Source organism: Oxyura jamaicensis, chromosome 2, assembly GCF_011077185.1.
Source record: "Oxyura jamaicensis isolate SHBP4307 breed ruddy duck chromosome 2, BPBGC_Ojam_1.0, whole genome shotgun sequence".
NCBI lineage: Eukaryota > Metazoa > Chordata > Aves > Anseriformes > Anatidae > Oxyura > Oxyura jamaicensis.
Window position 1 is genome coordinate 19,664,379 of NC_048894.1, and position 19,415 is coordinate 19,683,793.

At 35.8% G+C, this 19,415-nt stretch overlaps 1 protein-coding gene across 2 annotated transcripts in view; it reads left to right on the forward strand.

Annotated features, from left to right (window-relative positions):
- NEBL (nebulette) overlaps positions 1-19,415 on the forward strand; it is a 256,863-nt gene that overhangs the window by 117,835 nt on the left and 119,613 nt on the right. The gene's annotated exons all lie outside the window — the stretch shown is intronic.

The window sequence follows — 19,415 nt, forward strand, 5'->3', positions numbered from 1 at the left end:
CTAAAGCTCATACCTAATGTTAATTTTGGGGCTAACTGAAATTTCTGATTTGCGAAAGAGAAGGAAGTATCCTTCAGAGTGCCAAAAAGCATGGCCATTAAGCCTTCCATTTGGGGATCTGGGAAACTTCAGTGAGTCCCTGGTTTTAATCAGCTGCATTTTTATTCAGACTAGGAACTTAAATTAGGTCCTCTCATGACCTACATCACTTCTTAGAGCAAGAGTGATTCTTTTGTGTGGGGTAGTTCTGGAACACATCAAGGAGATGAAACGAGCAGTGCTCAGATTCTTAATCCCTAGCATGGACCTGCTCTGTTAGGAAAGGCTGACATACAACCAGTCTGTGACACTAATTTTTGGATATTGGCAAACCAAGAAATTTAATTTAGACTTCCTAAGCGTGATACCCTCAGAATATAGGATAGTATAATACAGCCAAATTGCATACTCTTTCTCTAGCTTAAAACATGTTGGGTTTTCTGTTATTGAAATTGGGATTTATTTTTTTTTTTAAATCAAATTCAAGAAATTTCATGAAATGGAAAGCAATTTTCTTCCCAGTTCTATTTTTGAGTGAAATAAGGGGGTTTCTCTTCTAGCATAAGACCTTGTTGCACAATTTATAATACTGTCTGGCTCCAGAACCAAACATACTCATCTTTTTTTTCAGACCCAGAAATATCTTTTTAAAAGTGAAAAGTATTTCACTTATTTTTTGTTGGTTCTTAGATATACAGCTCCTGTCTCTTCATTCTTAACTACCCTGTCTTAACAATGCAGATTTGTTCCATCCAATCTTAACAATACAGTGTTGCTTTCTTTTCTTGATGTATGCAGCTGAAACAGATTTATGTCATGGACTCCATTAGAAATAATTAATCGTGAAAGGTAAAATGGAATTTTAAAATGTGCATGATAAAGGAAATTGCATTTCATTTACACTTCTCTGAATTAATCTCATTTGATTTTTAGCATTACATCCTAGAAAGCTAATTCTGCATAGGCTACAACTTGAATCTAATTAGTAAACTCCTATATTATAGAAAAGCATTCCACACAGTGGTTTCTATATTTAGCAGATAAACAGTGTACATCATGGAATAAGGATCTAATTAAGGGTTCAAGACATTGAAAGGTAAGCACTTTAATAATCTTAAAATAATTCTACATTTCATATACAGCAAAAGTGAAGAATACTAATATGTATATTTAATTTTCAGTTTTATTTTGGTATCACCTTGAAGTATTAGAAACTTCTTAAAGAGCCTATTTGAAACAAAATTGTAACAGCTTCATTGAAGGGGTAAGTGTGTAGCTATTTTTGATGAAGATAAATGACAAAAAATAACAATAATAGATAATATTTAGTGGAAGTCTTTATTAAATATTGTCTTTTGTGTAAATGATAAATTTTGCAGGATACATGAATAATAGTGTAGTGCTCAAACTTAAACAATTTCTTATGCTGTCAATATAAACCCTGCGAGTAAAAAGCAGAAGGAATGGGAGGAGAACAGGTTGGTGAAGGGGAGGGTTAGATTTCAGTTGCTGGTTTGCCAGCAGCAATCCTGCTTCTGAAGACAGACCAAACGAATGGAATGTATTTTGTGACTTGGTGGATGTACCAGGAGCAGAATGGAGTTTATTGGAAAAGAATGAAATTTAACCTTTTTTTTTTTTTTTTTTTTTTTTTTTTTTGAGTTAGAAACATAATTCTACAGATACATAGCATGATTGTTAGAAAGAATCCCAAAGCCGCTCTGGGACTTTCAGGATCAGCTGCTGCAAGCTACAACTGTTACAGCTTCTTAGCACTGAGTTAGCTTGAAAGGTGTAAGCCTAGCATGCTAGTCTAGGTTGATGTAGAGAAGGCTGCGTAAGCTAAGCAGGTTTTTTACTGACAAGCTTTCAGGATTTCTTGCATCCTTTGCATGGCTGAGCAGACATTTTAAAATTTGAATCATTTTCACACGTATTAATTCCTAAAATGTATTATAAGTTACTATTTTTTCAATTATTTCAAATATAAGTTTTTCATCAGTTCTGGTGCAGATAATGTCACTGCATTTCACTGTTATGTGGCATTGAATATGTAGTTAGTACACATGAAAGGTATCCTGTTCATGTAGAGAAATGTGTTAATTTTATTAAAGACCTTGCAAGTGTTTTTTTGATCATTTTGAACTTTGAGGTAGGATTTTCATTATGAAAGCAAGTCTTCTCAAAATTAAAACCAAAACCTAAAATATTTTTATAGACAATCTTACCAATAAGCTAACTGTAAACTTTTACAAGGAAAAAGGTATGGTGGCAAAAGAAACAGAATAATTAAAGAAGATGGCAAAAGTCTATTTATTGATCTCTCATGACACATGTCTAAATGAAGAAGTAGGAACTCAATAATCTTTCCTTCGGGGAAATGGAACACTTACAACAGTTTGTAACAATGAGCTGCAACTTAATACCATTACACTTTTATGTCTAGATGTATGTTTTGACACATATTTTATCCTATGTGAAATAAGTTGCTCTTAAATCTGTTCCTGATAAATCTCTACAAGGTATAAAGCAAAACAGGTTTCCATACAAATTGATGGAGTGTGAAGCTTTCATTAAGATAAAGGCTAATGCTTGAATAGTAGAGTCTGCTTGCTAGGTTGTATGGCTGGAAGAATACATGGAAACTATCATAGGGGTTGCCCTCAATTATATTAAGACCCTCTGTAAGCATTTCTCACTTTCACTTTAATGCTAATATGAACTTAAATCATGTGGAAGCAAGAAGAAGTACACATCTGTGTCCTTCTTCCATATGAGAGATAGCAAAATGTGGTCTTGCAGTTCTTTTGTATGTACAGGACTCATTTTCCAAGAGGTTTGAATTGTATGTGAAATGGAAACTGTACCTCAGGATAAAAAAAGAAAATAAGAAAACAGATTAGATTTGGTTTAAAAAGCACATTTACAAGGTACTCTACTTTGGTTAAGACCTTAAGTTAAAAAGGAGGGTTCCTTACTCAGGAGATAAAGTCATTGGATCACCTTGGTGAATGGTGGTGTATGTACAGCTCCTCATGTACAGGGAGCTGAACTCTTCACTGAAGGAGAGTGCATGAAAGGAAAACTGCAGAAAGAGAGCATGAAGTAAAATTGATTTTGTAAAAGCTGCAAATACAGGCAACAAATTTTATTTAAACACTCTAATTCCAGGAAGTAAATTAATAGAGCCTTTTGCTTATTTGTATGAAAACAAGGTTTTTAGAAAATAATCCAATTGTATGCACTTTCTCTAGATATATTTTTGATGATATGCAATAGAACTTTCTTACAAATGAAAATTTTGTAACATTTTTACATTTTTATAAGCAGCATGTGGATTTGAATAAGAAACTGAACATGTAGCTTTGTAGCCTCTCTTTGATTTTATGAAAAATGAAAAATGTTGCCTTTTTTTTGTTTTTAAGTGTTAAGGATAATATTCTGACATTCTTCCTTCAGTTACATTCATGCAGCTTCAAGGGAGGTGATGGAGGACAGGATTTCCCCCATAATTTGAAACAATTAAGCACGCATTTTCTGGCAAAAGACATAAGAGATAAAGAACTGGGTACTGCCTCAGATGTGATACAAATATATCTTAATATATGAACTAACAAGAAAGAAAAGATCATATTATCACTGTACTTGTGCACATCTGCACATCTGAAATTAGAAACTGGCTCTAACAGACATTGAGCCATAGCTCCATGTTTGGAAGTTACTGGCACAGTTCAGCCTGTTTACTTGCTTAAACATAAAATGGCCTCTCAAATTGCCAAAACAGATTGTAGAGAAAATTGGCAGAAGGAGATGTTAACAACAAGGCCTGGAGTTCCATTTGTAGAATTCACAGTGTACAGCCTGCAGATACTCGTCTCTAAGGGTTTTTTTCCTTCCATTGAATTCAAGTGAAGGAGAAGAACAGCATGAAAGGGAACAAGAAAAACTGACAGCAACATGAATGTCTACGTTTCACAAAACCAGCCATGGCACATCAATGAAGAGACTGGGTAAGCATGTTAAATTGCATACAAAAAGAGCTTATTTTATTCTAGGCAATGCTGGTATATTCACTGCTTCTGAAATGATTCACACATTGATCTGATTGTCTTTATATTACTAAGCATGATTTTCTTTCTTTCTTTTTTTTTTTTTTTTTCATTTGGAAAATATGCATTTTATGATATATGAAAACTGTATCTGCTAACATAAAAAGAATAGCACTTGCTGACTGGTTTATGAACTGCTGCATGCATGTAGCAGAAGCGTAAGGCTCAGTGTGCCGTGATACTGATTGCCTTCTGCTCCCGTTGTCTCCTCTGACAGTTTAATGCAGCTGCAAGAGCTATTCATTATTGGGTGTGCTCTAGGCTTAATTCCACAAAGCTGAATTTTGAATGTGTAACTCATGAAATTAAGCAAATAACACTTGATTTCAACAGCATTTTTTATGTTTGGAAGATAGGAAGTTGAATATGTCATTCCCATCGCTAACGTAAGTGTATCTCTGTAAGAAGATTCCTTCTGTACTCTGATGCAGTGAGCATACATGTATAGAGTCATTTCCAAACTTGTCCCAGTTCTGGATTCCTCTTTTAGTGTTGCTTTGTATAGATACATACAAATACAGATTCTGAGAAACCCTATGTGGTTTGGCTTTTTGGAATTTTTGTGTTGAAGTATTTTGAGTTTTTATTCTAAGTTAGCAGAAATAATTTTGCATTTAAATGCAGAGTCCTAATAAATGGTTTTGAAATGACTTAGCAAAAGAATCCCATCAATTTTTGATGACTAAGTATTTTCTGCAGATTCTGATATAGCTTTTGCATACTGTACAGCTTTGAGAAATTTGTATGATGACTGAACACATGCTTAAGAAATGATGAGTCTAAGGAAATGTAAGTAGTATTTTAGACAGAAATTGTGCTAAGCGAGCAGCTGGAGACCTTTGAGAATGAGTTTCAAACCTCAGTGTATGTTCAACTTAAAAAAGAAAAATCCTTCATTAATGGTCATTATTAAAATATTAATCTGAAGCTGGGAAAACACAATGTTAAATTAGTACCTGTGTAAGTGAATTCTTTATCTACATTGTCAGTAAAATGTATTAAATTATATAATAGCATGCTACTTTCTTCACTTCTTCCTACTTTGATCCCTATGTAGAATAATAGTCACCGGGCATTCAGCTTTGTAATATTTTCTTTCATTTATTATATTTTTATTGTGTAGTATTATATTATGCACAGCATAAAATGTTGCTGTAAAAACAACCAGTAACTTTCTTCTGGACTTTTCCTCAGAGCTTCTTTCTCACTTCTTTACTGTCTTGAATTTAATTATTTTCAGTGTGGCCTAAGAAAGGGGAAGGTGTTGGAATCCCCATTTATGCAGTCCTTATTTACACAAAAAACTAAACCACAGAAATAGAAATATTCATGCCTATCCACTAAATGGCACCAGGAGTAAACCTTTATCTTCTGTGTCAGCTGTCCATTAAAGGTAGGGGGGGGCACTGTGTTTGCTAGCAAATTTTACAGCCATTTGCTGGAGAAGAGAGCATCACTGAGAATGGAGAGCAGTGTGCTCCTCTTGCATCAGGAGTGACAATGACTTCTACCGTCCCCATAACCTTTTTAGGTTCTCTTTATGGGTCTCCCAGTTTTCTCAATTCCTGTGATATATATGACAATAACTCCCAGCACATTGGAAGAAACGGTATTTTTTTGGACTCTGAGATCCATTTTGGACTGTTCATTGAAATCACTGTGTAAGGATCTGTTGGTACAGTTGGAATTGAATAACATAGATGACTTTAACTACTGGAAATATTCTACAGAGCAGGTGGACTTTCATTTTGCTGCAGTGTATAACTCGGTCACATTAGGTCGTATTCTGTGGGTGCAGATGGAAAGATGCATAACTCTTCAACAGAAAGAACTGAAAGATTTTACCATTGAGAAACTGGAAAACAAAACCCTGCCCAAGAGAGGCAACTGCGTTTGGAAAAAACTTCTAGCATTAACAAGTAGGGATTTATAATGGACATCAGTGAGTAGTTTGAGGTATTATATCCCATGCTGCCTGTGATAGCATTAGATGTGCAAATTCAGAAGGGTGCATGGGTCAGTCCATTGAAATACTAAACCCAAATGTATAGTGAAGTTCACATACAAATATGTGAAAGAAACTCTACATCAGCAGGATTCTAAAATGGAACTGTTGTCTGTCAGAGCTGAGTCTGTTTGGACTTGAATAGCTTGTGACCTTGGGACAATTTCTGCTGGGGAAGGCTCCCTTTCAGCAGCCCCACAGTGAGCAATGATAAGTGACCTCAAAAGAATCCTCACAAATGTGAGACTGAAACTGTCCTCAGAGATGTAAGAGGAGATATCTTAGGTTAAGTGTATCTCTGGTAGCCAAAGGAAGCAGATGTGACATGTATGTAGCTGACTTAAATTCCATCTGGCTTTATTCTGTAGGCTCAGTTAGAGAACAAACCTCTTTGCTCTCTTTTTTATCAAATAGATTATGGGTAGCAATGCTTTATTTTGCATTTTTTTTTTCTAGGATTTCACAAGTCTTTTTTATAAGTTTATAGAAGAAATGACTATAAATATTATTTTCTTCTGTATCACTGCTTTCATATGAAATTAGGTGTTTACAAAAGCTGTAGTGCTTTTATGAATTTAAAATACATCTCAAAGTTTCAAAAAGTTTTCCGTGAAGTTCAACAGGGAATAGTATAGTCTTTATGATTCTAATTTAAATAAATAAATTTGACAGGATGACTGTAGCCTTGCTCATTATATTGACAATATAAAATGAGCTGTATGGTGGAAGTAAAACAAGTCATTTCTAGATCCCTAAAGGCACGGATTTACTGTATTGTTTAAGTGGGTCAACTCATGCATGAGAAATGAATGCTAATTGTAAACTGTTTGCAAAACTGTTGACTTCAAGTGGAATTGAATCAAATGATAACCTAAATATTTTGATAGAGGTGTCCTGACATGTTTTTCTTTAGAAAACAGCAACAAAGGCAAGCATCATGGAGAGATAATTCAAACGTGTTTGTGTTACATTAAAACAGTGTCATTCAACTTCAAAATCAAAGGCATTGTACTCATTTATGTCTCTGACACTAGTAAATTTTACATTGATCCTGTTAAGCCTGTATTTGATTAAATGTGTGTTCAGATTGGTGGGATGCTTTACATGAGATACACTTTAATTTAGTAGAGAATGGTCTATTTCTCAATGATCAAAACATTCAGTCCAGTCTAGAAAAACACCTCTTGGGCTTTTTCTCATTGAAATAATAATAAAAAAGAAGTATCTAGTTAGAAGATAGAAAAGAAAAAGATAAACATTTTTTCTTACTTGTTTCATTTTCTGTTTGCGATACGATGCTCAGATTAAATTGCAAGGCAAGACTTATATGAAAGACAAAAGTACTTTATATAATCTTCAAATATATAGCATAGTGCTTCATGGACTTCATTTTAATCCATGATAATTACAATATCTTGTCAACAGATGCATGTGCTATGGATGGAGAAGTAAAATCTTCAGTCGATATGTACTTATTAAAAACTCTGAACATCCTAATTGGAGGCTAAAACAGCTATGTAAACCTAAGCATAAAATTGTCAGTTATGCTATTTTCACATTTTGCTGCAGTATTGATGGTAGTGCATGTGCTGCTTTGTGCTGTTGTTTATGCCATGAAAAAATATAAGCTGTAATGAAGACAACTATAAAAAGTGTTCTGTGGCAACTATTGTAAGCATCATTCTATCTGTCATCTGACTGAAGGATTTGAATCTCTCATTAAACACTACTGACTTCAAGACTTAGTCAACTTGGAAGGTTTCTGATATTTAAATATATGGCTTTTTCTTCTATGGTACAAAACAACTAAATAAAGATGATGCCTCTCTTCCCCCATTTTTTTTTTTTTCATATGTCATTGAATATATTCAAGTAATATCAAAACCACTCATTATTTTTAATGAGAATATATTTTTGAAGCCAGTGTTTTTTACATATAATAAAAAGAAAATGAAAATAAAATCTCTTTTTATAGTAACTCAGTTTAGGAGCTAATTAAAATGAAGCTTTTAAAATGAAAAAAGAAATTAATTAACCAAGAAGATGAACACTGGGATTTAGCAACTGCAGAGATCCTTGAGTAATTAAGTACTTGTAAGGAAAAGATAATTTCTTATTTCTTTGTTTTCCTATATTGTCCATTACCTGCTTATCATTTCAGCTTTTAATTCTGTCTTATCTGATGCTTTTGTATTGTACATCAGTTGCTAGGGCAGCATCTCAGGCAGTAAACCTCCTGCTGAAGAACAAGATGCTCTGCTTCTTCTAAAGCTAATACCATCTTTAATCTTGATCCTTGGAGATTTGAATGTCTCACCCCTGTAATGCTCATAGACTTCATTGACCTCAACAGCAGGGGTATCTGGTCGTCTGTGCCACTCAGTTATTTTTTCTGCATGTTAACACGTTATGTCTGTGATTTCCTTAGCATGTCAGTAGTTACATTCGTTGTGACAAAGCCAGCACTGTAGAAAGTGCAATGATTAAAATTTTTAACCATTCTAATAGAAGACAGGAAGTAGAAAAGTTTACATGTGACACTTCTGTGTATGTCTACAGAGATCTTAGAGGATAAGTGTTTACTTTTCCAAAAAGCAGATGAGGGTGACACAAGTATTGTTTTCTAACCCTTTCTGTTCTATTCAAACAATGGTTTAATTACAGAAATATTTGTGTACTTTTTATTTGAAAAGTTATTTCCCTGGCTTGTGCCAGCATACTTGCACTGTTAGCAACCACAATATTTTAATGAAAATCTGTAAGTATTTTTTTCAGAGCAGCCTTGAATCAATTTCTTTTTCTCCTGTCTTTCCTCATTTGGTAACTTAGTTACCCTGTTCAGACCTCCAGAAAGATGAGGTAAAAGGGGCATATATTGAAAAATAGCTGCAAATGGATGCAGTCTGAACCTCACTCCTGGTAGTGACTAAATACTAGACTTTAGGAAAGACCAGTATGAGGAAGATAACATTTGAAAGATGATTACTTCAAAGCTGGTTGTCTTCAGCCTTTCTGAGCCTCACTCCTGCTGCCCCTGCTTTCTGTCTGCTAACCCTGTTCTTCACTAGGGAATGATAGTGTAAATGGAAACGGTAACCTGTTTGGACAGTCCAGTCCTTTTCCAGCCATGAGAAGGAGAAATGTTCTCCAGAATCATAAAATTGTTTGGGTTGGAAGGAACCTTAAAGATCATGTAATTCCAACCCCCTTGCCTTGGGCAGGGACAACTTCCATTAGACCAGGTTGCTCAAAGGTTGTGACTTACATTGCTGGGGTTAACTGATGTTTATAGAATTTGGCATAATAGGGTACCTGTTACCAGTTCTAGAATAGTGGCTGGGTAAGTGGCTGCAAAGGATAGTATGGCTGGCGAGAGTATTGGTGCAGCATATTTCATATCTGGGAGAAAAGGGTGATTGACTTATGGGGAGATTGAAGAGTCTGCATCAGATCAAGGTCTGGCTGTCTTCAGGGCTGTGCCTTAGTGTACCAATACTGAACAGGAATCCTGCTCCTTTCTCTTTTCAGCCTGTGGGAGAAAGTCTCTATATTTTCAGCTTCTCTGTTACAGACTAGAAAGCCTTACAGAGTCTTCAATGGAAAATTTTAGAAGAGATGGGTAAGGTGCAAAGGTAACTTGGATATGACAGATTTTCCTTACCTATGTAGGTCTTACTGGTATTATTTTTTGTACAAAAACAACTAATGTTTTAAGGTATTCGGTAAGTACCCAAGCCAGGGTAAGACCTGAGGAGAGGTGAAGGGGGTATTTAAAAGTATCAAAAGCCTTCCAAAGCAGAGAATAGCCACTGGTGTTCATGCATGGCCATGGCAATTAGCTGACCAGGTATTAGTTGGTCAAGAGTAAGACAGTTTTGGCCACTAACATATTAGCTTTGACTGCGGGTGTGGTTTTAAAGTGAATCTCCTACTTATTCCACCCACCGCACTGTCCTTGGCATTGCAGGACTGTGTTGGAGCATAAAAAGTGTATTAATTTCAGATGAAACTAAACTGACTGATGTACTCCAGCTACTAAAGTGTATCCAGTCCACTGGCCCAAACTAGAGCTAGCTCATAGATACTCTCCCCTGCCATACACGTTTCGTTCTACAGATTTGCCCTTGTTGTGCTGCAGTACTTGCTAATGGAAACATTGCTCATGTTATCCTAGTTAGGAGCAAGTTGTCACTTCAAAGTTGCATTCCTGTGGGATTGGAGAGTTATAGTAACTACCACAGCAGGTTTTAAGATTCAGAAAGTGGAAAGGTGGAAGGAGTGGATGCTGAAAATCAGATTGTTGCATGACCTCTCTTTGCCCTGTCAAGGGGTCACCAAGACTTGTCTGGACTGTGCAGTAAACTTGTAATTTATGTTTGTGGAGGATGTCAGGAAGAAGATTCATGTCTGGATGTGCAGGTGCTCCATTACAATTTAGAAAGACGCGGATTGATTAGGTGGTTATTGCCACATGCAAAATTAGCCTGGTCAGAGACCCCTGACAAGAAGCTTGGTGCATAATCAGTGAGACAGGCTGCAGCTGATAGAGCCTCACAATGTTATTGGTAGGTGACTGAGATAACTTTGGGAGTAAATGTGTTGTTGATCACACAATTGCAATATGCCAGGCCTGAACTTTTAGGGATGACATGCTTCATCTATCAGATGTAGGAACTGACTTTTGCCATGATTTTGGGACTGGATCAGCAAAAGATAGGCGCGCTGTGTGTATGTGTATGTGGGTGTGATGCAGGTATCTGGAACTGCAGCTATTCTGGTTGCTGTTGCTTTGGGAGCAGCATATAAATACATGCCAGATGTATAAATGAGACTTGGGAGCAAAGTATATCTCACAGGTTTAAATGAGACTTAGGATTTAGCTGGTAGGCTTGTTTCTGCAGGAGAAGGTATTTCTATGGTCCAAAATGACTTGAGGAACTTGGACAATCTGAGGAAATCTGCTCCATGTTAGTAATTTGTTTATATTTTGCAATATGACCTTTTCTGACACTACCTCCAAATAAAGTGGGAGGGTTGGGACCTGAAACGCACAGTCCTCCTCTGTTAAAGTAATAAAGCTGGCTGTTAAAATGTATCCTGTGGATCTGGCATTCATTCACTTTCATATCCTGTTCAGTGTTTGGTTTCTGTTCTGAAAAGTGTACTGTACTGGTCCTTTTACTCAGTTCTATTTCTTATCAGTTTTCAAGGACTGGTCCTATAGAAGAGAGGGGTTTCAGGAAGAATTTCCTGTTTAATGAGCACTTTGACTCACTTCAGTTAGGAACATTGCACTGGAAGGGTCACTGAGTCAGGTCCTCAGCTGTCATCAGAATTGCCTCATAGAAATTGTCATACGTGCTTTGAGCCTGATTTTGAAACCAGTGAGATTTTTGGCTTCTTGTGTCTAATCATGTGTTACCTTAGTTGTTATTTGTTTGTTAGACAATTCCTCTTAGATGTGATGTAATGGGTCAACCTATGCTGATTTGTGCTAAGACAGCGCAGTACATCCAAATTTGAGAAGTCTGCTTTTTATTCCTAACCTTGCTGATGGTATTTCTTGTTACCTGTGGCAAGCTACATCACTTCCATTTCCCTTTCTACATGATGGGAATAATGATACTGAGGGCCTTTGGAAAACTGTTTAAAGTTCTATTGAAGGTGATAAAACAGCTGATTGGTATGGCTTCTGGTTGTTATTTATATGTGCAAATTTTGTTAGTGGTAACTTGGGAACATAGGAGACGGTACAAGAGTGGGTGTCTTGAGTCATCATCTCTAGTTCTCTCTCTTGTGGACAAGCATACCATGTAAATTTCTTAACAGATGTGTCAAACTGCAAATCAATCTTTTCAGTACTTTTTATTCTTTTTGAAGGTTGTTTCATAACTTTGCCTACCGGCGTTTAAAAGCTTCATTCCAATTTGCATACTAAATTTCTCCATTGCAAGGCTACATCTATTTGTATGTTAGAGTTGTCTTTCTGTTTGCATGATGCATCTACCTCCCATGTATACATAGAGAGAGAGGTCATTCTCAGTCTTTGTTAAATGATGCTGAAGAAGTAGGCAGTCTTCATGTGCCCTTGCAAAAGTCTCACTATTCCACAAAGTCCTGCCCCTGCCTGTTCTTAATGAGAACTCAACTCTTGAGCATAGAAAACCAGAGTGATATTTTAAAAATACCTTGGCCTGATTCATTTAAAGTTGTATTTGCTTTTCTCCATGGCCATTCTGGTGTCCTACCGTCATTATGTGATTGATTCAGATATGCAAATACGCCTCTTTCTGACTAGTAGACCTGTATCTTGCAGCAGAAAATCTCTGAAGAGCAATTTTTTGCTTTAAGTAATATTAAATCCCATCCTGCTACTCTAGACTTCAAACTCAGTCATTTTTTTTTTTTTTTTTCCTCCTAGAAATCATCTTTACTGCATTACCTCATTAATAAAATTATTTAATAACATGGATCCCAGTAAGGCCCTTGTGGTACTTCCTCCTGGGAGCCTTTCAACCCTTTAGCATCATTCTGCTATCAGCAAAGCTGATTATTGGTGAAATCAGATATCTTCTACCTGTATCTGAATATGCACTTTTTAGATCAGTATTTACCTTTTCTAACTTAATATAAAAACCTTATTACTTTGTAGTTCTTCTCTGTGATTGCCGTGCATGATTTGATAGATACTTTAATAGTCCTTATTATGAGATTTGTGATTTCAAAGTGCCAGGGATTTATTCACTGCACTTGGATAGTCATTTCCAGAGTCTTCCAATTTGGGCACACAAAAATCTGCATTTCAGTTCCATTTCAGGTTCATTAATTACTTTCCAAACTCATTTTTTTTTCCCTTTTTCTCCCATTATCATTATGCTTACTGAATATTGAGTAAGATTATTGTTTAATTTTGACTGAATTCTGTCTGTATTCTGTCTTCTGTCTGAAGAACATCTGCATTTCCTTTCCTATTTTCTTTTTATTTGAATGACTGGGGGAGTTTTCACTTTTTGCTTTCATATACCTAAAAAAAAATCTAACTCACTTTGGTATCATTAACTTTGCCCCTTCACTTTCTAGTCTTTGAGGTACATTTTTTTACCTTATGTGCTTTTTCTTCTAATCCAATTTGTTACTTGTAATATTGTTTTTGAAGTGGATAATGATGATGTTAGATATGGAGTGTTTCTATTGAGATTTTTACTTTAGTTTGAATAGAGGTTCTAGAAAAGCTTTATTTTTAATGTCCAAAAAGAAACACTGAAGCTCATCCAAATTCAGATCAATATCTTATCCTTTCAGTTGATGTTACTATCCAAGTTGCTTAAGTTCTCATATGGTATTCATTTGGAAATATAAGCAAATGTAGTAGCTATCTGCTTTTGCTTTTTCCTTTCATTCAATTTAACTCAAACACACTGGTGATTATTCAATACTTTGTTACTTTGTTGACATGCCTCTTTTTCTCTCAGAATTGTCCTAAACTAAGCCAAAAGAGTATTTTCCCTGTGCAGTATGAAAAAGTTGCATCTAAAATCTCTCTACCGCTATTACTATTTGTATTACTACTAGCATTTGTTCTCTAAGCTGTTTTTTTTTTTTTTTTTTGATAATTAAAGTTTCCTTTAATGATTCCGTTCTTAGAACTGCATATATCCAGTAATATTGAGATATTTTATAATTTTAATGGTCTAGTCTTGTCAGCTTGTGGTCTTTAAATTTTATTCCTAAAGGCTAATCCATGTCTGCTTTCATATGGAGGGAATGTAGAGTGATTTCCTCTCTGGAGGGAAGTTGTATAACTTCCTGGCGAGACCTGAGTTATGGACACCTTTGGACAATTTTGCCACTGATATACACTGATGTGCTTGTGACTGTCTTCTTCTTTTACCTGAGCCGGTCCTTTCCTCTTTCACCTGGGCCGGTCCTCTGCCAGCTTAATATGTGGTGGCATTCTTGCATTCTGTGTTAACATCTCAACAGGGTAGACTGTATTTCTGAGGATGGAATTTATCTCATGTTAGATTGTTATTTTCATTAAAAAAAAAAAAAAGTCCAGAAAATATAGAGGCACAGTTTCATTCTCATATTGGTTTAGTGGAATGACAAATCTGCATTCTTGTTCCAAAGACTTTAGTCATCAGGGTATAGGAGACCAAACCTTTTGGTAGGTCTCTGTGGCCAGCTCCAAGTGCTCTGCCAGCAGACTGTTGCACAAAGAAAGGAAAATCCCTTAGCTTTTGTGCAAATCTAAAACTGAGGGGACATCCTGCCAGTCTTTGTCTTACTTATTTTGTCATGCATTGTAATCCACTGCTGGACTCAGCCTAAGTTGTTTCATCTGCAGTGTTCATTTTACAAACCATTTTTCTAGGGTCACATTAGGATTATACTTCAGTGAACCAACAGTAGTTTGAATCTGTGTGCCTTTGCTTGGTGCTAGAGGTATGATTTAGCACAGAATTTCTAAAATTTGCTACAGAATATTGCTAACATTTTTAGATTTTCAGTTTTCTTGCCTTGAAACAGAATGACTGTTACACTTATATTCTAAAGTATTAAGCCTGATGATGGAAGGTATGGTTCACTTTATTCAAATGCAGCTATGGAAACTTCACCTGTCTCCATGCAGACATAGTTGTATTTGCTAAGCAAAGTTTATTTGTGTTAGAGTCATTGGTCTAAATGACCTTGGCCAATTTATAGTCCCGTGTAGATAATAGCTTTCTGAACGCAAATAATAAAGCCTGAACTGTGTAGGTGAATAAAGTAAGACTTTTCTGTGTTAAGATTAGTTTTAAAGTATGCTTTTTGGATGGTTTAATAATAAAATTGTACTAAAAGCTGTTTAGTCTTTCTTATCAAGTGTTAATCTTCATAGACATTCAGCAATATTTTGCTTTTATTTGTTCAATGTGATCCCTACCTAAGTTAATTGCTAATTCAAAACCAATTGTTTAGTTTTCCTTTTGTTTTAGTGATAGCTCTTTTTAAAGCCTGCTACCACAAGGCTTATTTTATTTTTTGAAAAAATGAAGGTTTTTAAAGACTCCTTAGTCTTTTTAACCTTATTTCTTTTTTGTATCCTGAAAGTCTTGTTCTTGCGCAGGGTTTTGCCAACATCTCAGATACCTTCAGATACCAACACAGATACCTTCCACACTTCCCCCTCATACATCTGTAGCTTTGGCAGGTTGGTTAGAAATACTCTTAAGTCAGCACAAAGGAAATCAAGGCTTTCCCCCCCCCCTCCCCCCCGGATTTTCTGGATGAGTTTGTCTTCATTAAATGTTGTTGGAATTCTATTCTGAAAATGTTAGGTCAGATAATAATTATGATAGTAATTCCTTTCTCCATTGCTTTGTGGGACCTGCCTGACAGCGTTAAAAAGCATCTTTAGTATGTTAATGTTATTGGTAAAAGTACTAATAGTCAAGTCAGTGAAAAGCTGTGCTATCTTGAAGAACAATTATAAACCCCTAAATCATCATTTAATTCCAGCAAGGTTTTTTTTAATGCAAAGTCTACAAGCAGGTCTTACGTGCATGAAGCTATATAGCTAGTTGGAAACAGGTTTTAGTAGTCAGCTTTAACCTATATTGGGACAGTTTCTAAATTTAACAGGTGAGAGCTTCTTACTCCAGTCCCTTAGTCAGTATGGGTGACTTGTCAATAGGCTTTACTCTGATACTGCAGAAGAGTTAATTGGCAATTTAAACACTGATGGTTGCTATCAGTATCAATTTATTATACTTTTTATGTGTGAGCAGGTCATGATGCCAGGTAGTGCTGTGTTTATATGGACCTTGAAAAGGCCCTTTTCACAAAGCTTAAAGCAATTAACTCATGAGTAGTATAAATGTAACAAAATTATAATAAAAATTTGCCATTCACAACTGAATAGTATCAGTCTTGGTTAGGAGGTGATATTCATAAAAGACCTTATAAAAGGGATAAGCAATGACAGAAACAAGTCTGTGATAACCATAAGTTATTCCAGTAAGGCAAGTGTAGAATGTGAATAATTGCAAAAAAAAAAAACAACAACAAAAAAACAAACAAAAAAAACCAACAAACCAAAATAAAAAACATGATAATAGTAAATAACCAAATAATGACATGGAAAATGAGATTACAAGTGCAGATAAATGCATATGTATAGTTTATCTATATAAAATGATGTCCTCAGAACGAAGCATTAACTGGTCATGAGCCATCTGTGAAGACATTATTTCAGTGCGCTGCAGTCACAAAAACAAATAAAGCATTAGAAATAAATAGGAAAACAGTAGAAAACAAAAGGAAGAACTTCATTATACCTTCTGTCAAAATCCCTTGTTCACTCATAGTCTGAATAATGGTTTTGGCTCTGGCACCTTCAAACAAAGCAAAGCAAATACAACCCAAAACAGGAAAGTCACTAAGTAAGATCAAATTCAGTTAGAGGAATGAATGAGTCCAATCTTAAGAAGATATTTAAGAGTTTACAAAGGTGTTGTAGAAAAGTCTAAATATCATCATAGAGAAGGTAGACAAGGAGTGACTGCTCTCTCCCTGTCTTCAAATGCAAGAAGTAGGAACAAAGGAAGCTAGTCAGAAGCACAAGCAAGACAAGCAAAAGGAGCTGTTTCTGTGTGGAGAGTATTAAATGATGGATTTTTTTACTAGAAAACCATGTGAGTGCAAAACTTTTAGATTAGTTCAAGGACAGGACAAGCATTTAGAAAAAAAATCCACTGTGAAATGAGACAAACCACACTAGGCTCAGGAAATACATCAGACTGAAACCAGTTGGAATCAGGGATAGTGTAAGTGGGGGAAGTATCATGTATGTTTCCCTTGTCCTTACTGCTTCCTACTAATATGTGCTCTTACTTTACATTCAAAAATGAGACTTTTTTGAGTTACAACTAGGAAATATAAGTTACAATGTATTTGGAATGAAGCAGAAGGATGTCTCCTTCCCAATTCCTCAAGGTATTTGAAGCTGGACCACCACATAACTGTTTGTTTAAAGAATATTTATTGCCTATGATTAGCAAGGCATATGTTAGATGGCTAACTGGCAGATTTCAAGATGTAGTTGTTATTAAAGAAGTATCTCAAGTGGGGATGCTTTTAGTGGTTTCCCCAGGGCTAATCCTTGGTCAACACTTGAAAATATTTTTATTAGTACTCTAGACAGTGAGATGAAATCTTTGGTGGTAAATGGTGCAGATACAGAGGGAGGTAACACAAGAAATAAAGGGAAACATGGTAATCTTAAGAAGTATCATTATAGAGTGATTTCAGATTCTGGGTTAAATGTTCAAAGCCTCAAAATACTCAAAATATATTTCTAATAGTCAAATAGAAACTAATAGGTTTGTGAAACTGGAAAGCAAATGATACGTATCACAGGATAAAAGCTGGTTTTGAAAACCAGAAAAAAAAAAATAGACTTCATACTAGTTAGTTATTTCTCTTATTGTAGTACTGGGGCAAATGATCTAGTGTGATCTTTGGAGGTACAGTGAGAACAATGCTGAGCAGAGGCAGGAGAAGGCATTTACCAGTAGCTGCACAGAACTCCAACTGGTACTGGAATGTTGTGTCCATGTGCTGAGATGGATTCAGAATGACCGTGTTCCCCTTCTGTATTCCCCAGAATTCAAGGGAGGACAGCAGAAAGGATCCTGGGGATTGCAAAAATAATGTTTGGCTGTTCAAGTGCCAGCTGTTCTTTCAACTATGAGAAACAAATAGTTTCAGTAATGAGTATAGATACATATACAAGGGAGGGATATCAGAAAAGTGGGAACTTGACAGCAGTCCCAAGAAAGATATGACACAGTCTTGTGACTGCAGCTTCCTAAAGACAGTTAAACACAGGTAAGTTTTTATCTATAGATGCCTGAATCCCATACTTTTAGATAGTACAGATCTTAAATACAGTCCTGGTGTGTCTTGCTCAGCTCAGCATCAAGCTAGTTAGTTTTGGGGCCGGGAGTAATTTTCTCCCGCATGTTTGAAAGGGGTTGAGGCATTTTTAATGTTTCTGTAGAGCAGTGTTTGTAGCTACTTCTTTTACTCTGCCAGACTGCTTTACCATCCTCAGATGGATTTTTTTTTTTTTTTAACTTGGCTCAATACTTTGGATTTGGTGAAGGGTTTTGGAAGACAAAATGCAGTGCTCTGCTATGCAGAGAGAGGCAAGCAAGCTGCAAATGAAGCATACATGAGAAAGAGATGCTCTCAATTGCTGAAGGGAAGAGTTGCATCTTCCTTGTGTTCCATACTGTTTCTATGGCTTTTTTTCTTTCTTTTATTTTATTTCTGGTGTTTTTCAGATGGTTTATATGTGCCTTCTCCATGTGTTCACCATGACTTACACTGTTCAGGAAAACACATTTGCTTCTTGCCATTTGCTAGCTCTCTGTCTGGACTTTAGGAAGATTGCATTTGTTTTCTTAGTGCATCCCTCACATCCCTAGAGCATCTAGTCTTTAGACTGTCCAACTTGTTCTTCTTGCTAGTGCTTATGCTTTGCTTTCGTTTGGTTATCATCTTTGCTGACTGCAAGGCCAGAGACAATTGTAGAAATAATATGGTGGAAGGTCTTCCCTACATGCTGTTGTTGAATATTTCAGCACATAAATAATTGACTTTCTCTTTTGAAATTCTACTGACTGTGTAGGAGTTAAGCAAGGTATGGTGCAGCATGAAGGGTTTGCACAGAGATGAACAGTGTCTGTGATATCAAAGTATTTCAATGTCTTACGGCGTATTCAGTGAACCCAGCAGACTTGGGGCAACAGTAGAATCTGAAAAGGAACACAAGTTAAGAAACTGATGTTCAAAGTGATTGTTCTGGCCAGCCTATGATTGGTAACTACTGTATATTCTTGTCCTTAGGTCACTTTCTCTTTTGACTTTGCAATTCACTTTTAATATATTCATAAACACTGCAAGTGTTTTGACCACTGTAACAGCAGATGAGATGAGCTGGATTTTTTTTTTTTTTTTTTAATTAAACCAGTGTTGATGGAATTCCAATGGATGTATGTTGATTCTAATATGTTGTTTACCATTTACATTCTGTTGTAAGGAGTGACAAATACTATTCTGAGAAATATAAATACCTGAAGTTCATTATTATTCTCCTAGATCTACATGGCAAGAATATTGGTCAAAATGTTATGCAGCAGATAGATTCAGGATGGGTTTGCCTATGCCTGCCGTAAGTTAGGGATGGCAATGAACAAAATTTACAAAAGTGAAAC